Below are 9,275 nucleotides of genomic sequence, written 5' to 3' on the forward strand. Positions count from 1 at the left end.
GTCAGGAGCTGCATTGGGCTCCAAGCTGAAGGTGCAGAGCCTGCTTGGGATTCTCTCCCTCCCTCTCTCTCTGCCCTCTCCTACTTGCGTATTCTCTCTTGCTCACAATAAATAAATAAACTTTAAAAAAAATAGCAGACAACCCCCCCCCCCCCCAGCAGATTAAATTACTAACAGGTAAACCCACCTTAGCTGGGTAGACTAAAGTACCATCCAGGCTTTAGTACATGTGGATAATTAACCAGTCGGGCCTGTTGCCCATATACCAGGCCATAGACCCCTACTGAGGCATCAAATCCGGGAAAGGTATGGAAGTCACAGGAAACAACTATTGCCTTCACTCTCACAGTGGATCAATGTGCTATGCTGCTGAGAATGTCATGCCCCATCACATCTGGGAAAGGAATTGGCTACTGGAAATTTCAGTGGAGGTCCCTTAGGGATGTTGAGTTAATTTGCACCCCCAAATGAAGGGGAGACTAGTCACTCTCCACTGGGAACCTGGTGTCCTGCTATAAGCTGGACCGATTGAAATGGGCCATTGAAATTTTTTTTTTAACATTTATTTATTTTTGAGACAGGGAGAGACAGAGCATGAACGAGGGAGGGTCAGAGAGAGGGAGACACAGAATCAGATGCAGGCTCCAGGCTCTGAGCTGTCAGCACAGAGCCCGATGCGGGGCTAGAACTCACGGACTGCTAGATCATGACCTGAGCCGAAGTCGGCCGCCTAACCGACTGAGCCACCCAGGCGCCCCTTGAAATGGGCCATTGAAAGAACACGTCCCATTGAAAGAGGGGAGGCGTTGGGAGTCCTGGTCTGGCATGTCCTGTCCCCAGTCCATCTCCTCATGCCTGACAGTGCTATCTCTCCAGGGTCACACATATGGTATGGACAACCAGGTCGCATTCCTAAAACTGCCAGCCTCCCCCTTCTCAAGGCCAGGTGGACACTGTTTTCCACAAATACCATCATTTGGCTGCTGTCTTCCTTTCTTCCATTGTCCTAAAAGGCATCATGGCACACAAATAAGTCCTTACTAAATTCGCTTAGCAAGGATCAAGTGATAGCCAACAAAACTTGTCCTTACTGAGTGCTGAGATATCTCTAATGAGAAGAGCTGTCCTCCGAAATAGAATGTACTTTGAAGGAGTCACCTGTGCCATCATCTAAACAGAATACTGTGTGTTCATATCTGATGGATTTGCCAACGTCCCATCTTTTAAATCATATGAGGATAAAAGTGAAAGAGTGATCTTGCCCCTTGGCTTAAGGGACCAAATGAATCAGTGGCTCATATCATGGGGTTCTTAGTGGAAAAAGTTGTCACTGATTTTGAGAGCCACTGTCTTAATCTGTGTTTTCTCTTGCATGTGGCCGTCTTGCTCTGTGATATCTGCTTCCAATGCAGCAAGATAGCCACCAAAGGAGCTGCCTCCATGCCAGTGAAACCCCTTGCTGACCACTCAGGACCCACTGTGGAGGAGGGGGACGTGCGAGATCATAAAAGCTGGTCACAGAAGGTACAGTGTTGGGGAAGGTCATCAAGAAGACATTACCACTGGTTGATCTGTGGTTGGACCTGGGTAATGGGAGGCTCTTGTCCTTGGAATATGGGCTCCCCTTGCCTTATCCACTACCAGAAGCTACCCAAAGACATGGCTTTGGGATAGTGATGTAGTCTTGAGACCATCTTGATGGTATATATGACTGAACCCAGGTAAAAGCTGTATATAAATGTTTACAATTTGGCAGGTAGGTGTAGAGATCTACTCATCTTGCAGCAACCCAAACCCAACCTTGTACATGAGTTCCTCTACTTATTAGTACTGCTACCTACCAGTCTGGAGTGGCCTGCCTCTTTCTTTGGCCTCTGCCTGCCGTTTGTCTATGGGGCCAGTTTCCTATTTCACCTGGGAAGCTCCCTAGGAGTTTGCAAACCAACAGACAATACCTAGGGAATATCTTTTCTCCACATCCTGGCCAACACGTGTTATCTCTTGTTTTTCCTTTTTTTCTTTTTTTTTAAAGTTTATTTATTTATTTTGAGAAAGAGACATGGAGGAGGGAAGAGAGAGGAGAGAGAGAATCCCGGGAAAGCTCCAATACTGTCAGTGCAGAGCAGGACACGGGGCTCAAACTCATGAATCATGAGATCACTACCTGAGCTGAAATCCAAGAGTTGGTTACTCAACCAACTGGATAACCCATGCCCCCCAACTCTTGTTTTTCGTGACAGCCATGTCTGACAGGTGTGAAGTGTTATCTTACTGTGATTTTGATTTGTATTTCCCTGATTATGAGTGATGTTGGGCATCTTTGATGTGCCTGTTGGCCATTTGGATGTCCTTTTTGGAAAAATGTCTATTTAGGTCCTCTGTCCTAAAGTCAGATTGTTCATTGTTATTGAGTTATAGGAGTTCTTTCTATATTTTGGATATTAATCCCTTATCAGATAAATGATTTACAAATAGTTTCTCCCATGCCATCGGTTGCCTTTTCATTTTGTTGATAATTTCCTTTGCTGTACAGAAGATTTTTAGCTTGTGGAAGTCTCACTTATTAATTTTTTTTTAAATTTTATTGCTTGTGTTCTGGTATCATGTCCACAAAACTTGTTGCCAAGACAACTATTAGGAAACTTTCCCTCTATCTTTTCTTCTAAGCGCTTAATGGTTTCAGGTCTTATGTTTAAGTCTTTAACCCATTTCGAGTTAATTTTCATGGGTGGTATAAGACAGGGATCCAGTTTTGTTTTTCTGCAAGTGGATATCCAGTTTTCCCAGCACCACTGACTGAAGAAACCTTCCTTTCCCCCTTGAGTGTTCTTGACTCCCTTGTCACATATTACTTGAGCCACGAACTTTCCAGTCACTCAACTACTTGTCATAACTACCTTATAAAGTAGAAATCATTAGTTATTCCAACTTCACATGAAGTACAGTGAAGCCCGGTGAGTTCACGTAACTTGCCCAGTGTGACACAGATGGTAACTGGCCACACCAGCTTTGCGAGGTTTCTCAGACTCTGCAGCCTGGACTCATACTATGGTTCTAGTTAAGCAGGGCACAGAGATCTTTGGCAAATGTCTTTCATCTGGGAAAAGGTTTCTTATGGTGAAACACACCTAAGTGACGTCAGTTTACAACCAAATGGGCCTTAGAGCAAGCAAAAGACAGCACCACGACACCCTTCTCCCTTAAGCCATTTGTCTGAAAAGGATATTTGTAAATACACCGGGGCTTTGAGGACTGGATCCAGCCTGAACAAGCTGATCTACCATAGTTTTGTGCTGGAAAACGTGAGTGCAGTGGCCACACCATGGAGATTTCCAAGCTGACCATGCAGCTGTTTCCATTAAAAAAAAAAATCTATGGAAGGTGACGTTTATGATATTGTCTCTGTTATGCTAAAGGGTAAGGAATCCCCACTTGCTCTGTTTATATAATTTGGGGGAATCAGAGTACAATTCTTGCCTCTTTCATCTTAAGGCTCTGAAAGGGGTTTAGCATGAATGCTAATGAATTAAAAAAGTGAGGTTATTATCTGTTGGTGGGAATGCAAACTGGTACAGCCACTCTGGAAAACAGTGTGTAGGTTCCTCAAAAAATTAAAAATAGACCTACCCTATGACCCAGCAATAGCACTGCTAGGAATTTACCCAAGGGATACAGGAGTGCTGATGCATAGGGGCAAATGCACCCCAATGTTTATAGCAGCACTTTCAACAATAGCCAAATTATGGAAAGAGCCTAAATGTCCATCAACTGATGAATGGATAAAGAAATTGTGGTTTACATACACAATGGAGTACTACGTGGCAATGAGAAAGAATGAAATATGGCCTTTTGTAGCAACGTGGATGGAACTGGAGAGTGTGATGCTAAGTGAAATAATCCATACAGAGAAAGACAGATACCATATGGTTTCACTCTTATGTGGATCCTGAGAAACTTAACAGAAACCCATGGGGGAGGGGAAGCAAAAAAAAAAAAGAGGTTAGAGTGGGAGAGAGCCAAAGCATAAGAGACTGTTAAAAACTGAGAACAAACTGAGGGTTGATGAGGGGTGGGAGGGAGGGGAGGGTGGGTGGTGGGTATTGAGGAGGGCACCTTTTGGGATGAGCACTGGGTGTTGTATGGAAACCAATTTGACAATAAATTTCATATATTGAAAAAAAAAGTGAGGTTATCTTAGTTCAGATAAGATGAAAGACAAAGAAGTAGAAATATGTCCCAGAAGAATGAATTTACTATTTTCTTCTTCTTCTTCCTTTTTTTTTTTTTTTTTTTTTTTTTGCTTTTGACATGAAACCTACAACTCGGTCTTTGGCCATGCCGGGTTGTCTCCGTACACATTTTCTGTGGTGTTTGGGCCTCAGGGGAGCAGTGGCTGCTGTACCTCATACTTGTCATCATGAAATGAATTTTTTTTTCTCCCAAAAAACACAGCTCGCTGTTCTTGTGACAGTGTCACCAGTGAGCCATATTTCTTAAAAATGTTCACCGAGCTCCTCAGAGGAAATTGTTTATTCTGCTTAGAAGTTTTGCATCAAGATCTTGCCTCTGCCCTGGACAGACTAATCTCTGTCATTATGACAATTTTCACGTACTTATACTTGGTGACAGGTCATAAATTTATGAAGCCAATGGAGATATGTCTCAACAACCTGGTCTTTATCTTCTTTGGGGAGAAAGATGATACGAAACCATGTTAAGCTGAAATTTTTGGAGCAGTAAGCGACTCAATTTGAAATAAACATCAGTAAAGGATATAAAGATGCCATGGAACATTTCCACCGAATTGTTTAGGCCACTCTCTTAGTCAAGTCCGAACTACGGCATTATCTATTCTTTCTGCTCAGTGAAGCCAGGCTCACACTTAGAATGGGATTAAAAACAAAAAGATTTCAGGCTTGTACAATCCATATGTTTAGTGCTGGTACTTGAGAAATTAATATATATATATATATATATGTATATATAAAACCCAAACATATTCTTTACTCCGAGGCTCCAGGAAAAGCATTAGACTCAAATGAGTGGGAAGCATTACATCAATCTAATTTCAAGATTGATATGGATGGCCAACGAAACCCTGCAGTTCAAATTGCTTCAAAGAATTTTACCATAATGACTATAATGCAATTTTGATGAGTTACAGATAAATATCAAAAACTAATGGCAAGCAGACAGTTTTGAAAAAGGAATCAGTTGCATCCTTTCATTCAATACAATCTTGGCAATTAACAGTGTAATTTCGTCATAATACGAAGGTGTACTCATTAATTTATCAACTGTCAATTATGTAGAGAGCACAGTATTAGGCACTAGAATTTTTCATTCATTCAACAAATAATTATTGAGTGGTTTCCTGTACAGAATACTCTTTTGGAGCTGCGGAAATAGCAGTAAAACTCATGTGAAATTCCTACACTCGTTGAACTCATGTTCTAATGGAGAAGATGCAAAATAGGACAAATAAATTAAATATAGAGTATGCTTGAAAGTGTTAAGAAACTACTAAAGAAACAATTATATAAAATGGGAAAGAGGATAGAGACTACTGTTATATGATGGCGAGTAAGCCACCTTTCAGATGGGTTGTCCGGGAAAGACTCTCAGAAAAGGTGATGTTTGAATGAAGACCAGGAATAAGCCAGGAAACTAACCACAAGGGTGTCTAGGAGAAGAGCCCATGAGGTAGAAGGAATAGTAAGTGAGTAGGGAACAATGTGCTTAGCATTTGGTGGAAGAGTGAGGAGGTCATGGTCATTTGGTGAATGGCCGAGGAAAGAGTAGTAGAAGACAGAGCCAGAGAGATCAAGGGAATGGCCGATAGAGGGTCTTGGAGTCATGCAAACCCTGTCATTATGTCTCGGTAGACTGGGAACCAGTGGAGGGTTTTAGTAGGGAGCTCATCTGATTTATGATTTGGGAGGACCGCTCTGATTGCTACAGCGAGACTGGTGTGCAGAGATGGAACAGATAGGGTCCTCGTATCAATGGACTCACCTTTCATTTGAAAGGCTGCGACAGATACAGGTTCACTGCAGTGGGATAGACGTCACTAGAGAATTCAGTGTGTGATGAGGTTTGAGAGTTAAATTCTTCTCACCCCTTCGACCGCTCCAATCTGGTTTCCACCTCTGTAATTCTGCTGAGATGGTTTTTGTCAAGGACTCTCATGACTTCTGTGTTGCCAAGTTCAATGTCCTTCCTTTTAAATCATCACCATCGCTGATGCCCCAGCCACAGTTGTAACTTGTAATGTTGCCCATCTTGAAATATTCTCTTCTCTACCACTGCCATGTATGGCCCATGTTTGCCTCTTATTTGTCTTTACATGTGCTCACTTGACAAGCGAATCCTTCTCTCCCTTCATCATCGGTCCTCAAACCTCTATCGAAGGTTGTCACATTGAACAACTCTAAGGGGCCCACTTACAACAAACTCTAAGGGACTGGTGTTTTTTGGGAGTTGGGAAAATGTTACTTGGCATAGCATGAAATAAAGTATCTCTGTCTTGATCTTTCCCTTGTTTTGGTTTTCTTTCTTTACGCAATCTTAATTGTGCAAGATGCTTCAAATAAATTATTATAAGATAGTTTTCTGTGTAACACACTCATAATGTAGTTGATTGCTGGACATCCCCAGTTGGGTGTCGCAAATGTACTTCAAGATTTTTAGGTCTCCAAGTGAACTCAAGGACTTCCCTTCATGCAAGGTCCTCTTCCCATGTTCTGCGATAAATGGATAACACTACCAGTCACCCTACTAGGCAAACTGGAACCCTTAGAGTCCCCTCTGATATGTCTACTTCTGTACCCTCCAAATCCAAATCCATTATCCAGTCTACTGGCTTATTTCCTCAAGCCGTCGTCATAATCCAAGATACTTTCTTCTCCTGCCCTCTCTTCTTCCAGGAATCCTTTCTCAGACCTACAGTCATAGTTTTCAAAACTCTGATTAAAGTCTTTTAAAATATTGTGATGGATTTCCTTTTTCCCCTGTTTTTACTTGAAAAAAAATATCATTAACTTTAAGTCTCCATTTGTTAAATTTTGTCACTATCTGCCACTACTAATGTATTTTGCTCTGACGCTTTCCTTTATCATTTTTGCATTACTGTTGTTACTGGCCACTTAAGATTTATGTGAGCAGCTCTGTTACACACAAGGGCCTTTCCACCTAAGAGGCTGAGGTAGATACCGTCATTGATTTAACTCTCTTTTTCTGAAGCAAGTAACCCCTGAGACACACAAAGTATCCAGAAAGATCTGGAACCTGGCATTTCTGGAAAAACTACCACGATGGAATTTGTGTGGAACATTTTAAAATTTAATCAGAATTGAAAAACTTCTGGGCAAAAACTACAATCTGGTATATTTAGGGGGTTGTGTGGAAGGTCCACGGGGACTGCGTGGGTTCCAACTTCATAATGGTGGTGTTCTAAGTGTGTTTTTCGGGACAACTTACACGAGCTCTCCATGTTCCACTTTGTTCTATAAACAAAGTTTCAGTGAATATTACAACATGAGAAGAAATAAATAATAAAGAACTGACATATATCTGATTAACTCTCATTAGATTTTTTTTTAATTTTTTTTAACGTTTATTTATTTTTGAGACAGGGTGAGACAGAGCATGAACGGGGGAGGGTCAGAGAGAGAGGGAGACACAGAATCTGAAACAGGCTCCAGGCTCTGAGCGGTCAGCACAGAGCCCGACGCGGGGTTTGACCTCACAGACTGCGAGATCATGACCTGAGCCGAAGCCAGATGCCTAACCCACTGAGCCACCCAGGAGCCCCGGTCTCATTAGATATTTAGTTCTGCTGCGACCTGCACTTCTGATACTATGTTGCTTTAATTTCCCTTTCAACAAATGTTCTCACTGGCTAAAGACACGGCTGCTTCGATTTTATTTATTTTGACCTTTTTCCTGTGTATTTATTTATTTTGAGAGAGAGAGAGAGCGCACATGCAGGGGAGGGTCAGAGAGAGAGAGAGAGAGAGAACCCCAAGCAGACTCTGCGAGGTCAGTGCGAGAGCCCGAAGTGGGGCTCACACCCACGGACTGTGCGATCATGGCCTGAACTGAAATCAAGCGTCAGACACTTAACCAGTTGAACCAACCCAGGCATCCCAACTGCTTCTTTGATTTTAGACGTGGTAGACTGTTCTGGTCTATAAAGCCTTTCTCTGCCTGCGTGTGGTGAGCTCAGCGTACGTAACAGGTGTACGTAAAAATAACGCAGATCAAATAGGTGACAAACTAGACAATATTCTCTTTCCCAACAAGGAGGGAAAGAAGGCACGACACCATCACCTGCCATTAGAAGAGCTGTCTGAATCACTACGAGGTATTTCCGAGTCTACCACCATGTTTTGGCATCTATTGGGAAAGCTCTCACTGCAAACAAAAGGTTAATAGTTTTGCTTTTCCAGCTGTTTCTCTGGGGCCAGATGTCTGAGTAGCTCAAAATACTTAGCTGCATATTAGGGCCACACAATCTGCTGCTGCTTGTCAGGAGAGCTGTTAACTTCTGTAGAATGTTGCTCTGAATGCCATTAAGGTTTGAATTAAAATAAATTTGCTAAGTGGCTTGTTTATTGGTGCGGGGACAAGAATTAGTCTAACGGAAGCAAAAGCACATGATTTCCTTTCTACCTGATCTGAGGGACACTCTCGGGCTTGATACCGACCCTCTCCGCCGTCTGTGTTCCCTGGCTGGCTTTAGCAGTTCTGCAAGTTGCCTGCACAATGCCGTATGCATCCCCAAACCTACTCTTCACGTGGAATCTTATACGATGGAAAGAATTCTTGGAAAACCCGTTAGGGGTTTATGCTCATTGAGAGTACTGTTGTGTGCTCGCTTCGGCAGCACACGTGACTAAAATTGGACCGACGCAGAGAAGACTGGCAGGGTCCCTGGGCAGGGGTGACACATAGATTCGTGAGAATAGTGTCCTAACAGTGAACGATTATCTACTGTCCTACAGATTATAAATGATAAGATGCCATGCATGTCTTAGATTTGGACAATCTAAGTTCAAAGTCAAATTTAAGTCAAGTTTGAGTTTAAATTTAGTGCTTAGCTCTTTACGTACTGTATCTGCAGGCCACATCTCACATCTGGCCCATTTGCATACATTGCTCTCTCATTTATTCCTTATAATTATTGCAAGAGGCAGTTATATTTGCTATCTTCATTCTCGTGAAGGGGAAACTGAGACGAGGTACTGGTGACGCTGGGATTGAACTGTAACTTA

At 42.4% G+C, this 9,275-nt stretch overlaps 1 non-coding gene across 1 annotated transcript; it reads left to right on the forward strand.

Annotated features, from left to right (window-relative positions):
* The first annotated feature begins 8,871 nt into the window (after positions 1 to 8,871).
* LOC125174237 (U6 spliceosomal RNA) lies at positions 8,872 to 8,979 on the forward strand. The gene has a single exon (XR_007155353.1). It is a non-coding gene; the product is annotated as a U6 spliceosomal RNA (small nuclear RNA).
* Positions 8,980 to 9,275: the final 296 nt, after the last annotated feature.

This window comes from Prionailurus viverrinus, chromosome C1 (genome assembly GCF_022837055.1).
Source record: "Prionailurus viverrinus isolate Anna chromosome C1, UM_Priviv_1.0, whole genome shotgun sequence".
NCBI lineage: Eukaryota > Metazoa > Chordata > Mammalia > Carnivora > Felidae > Prionailurus > Prionailurus viverrinus.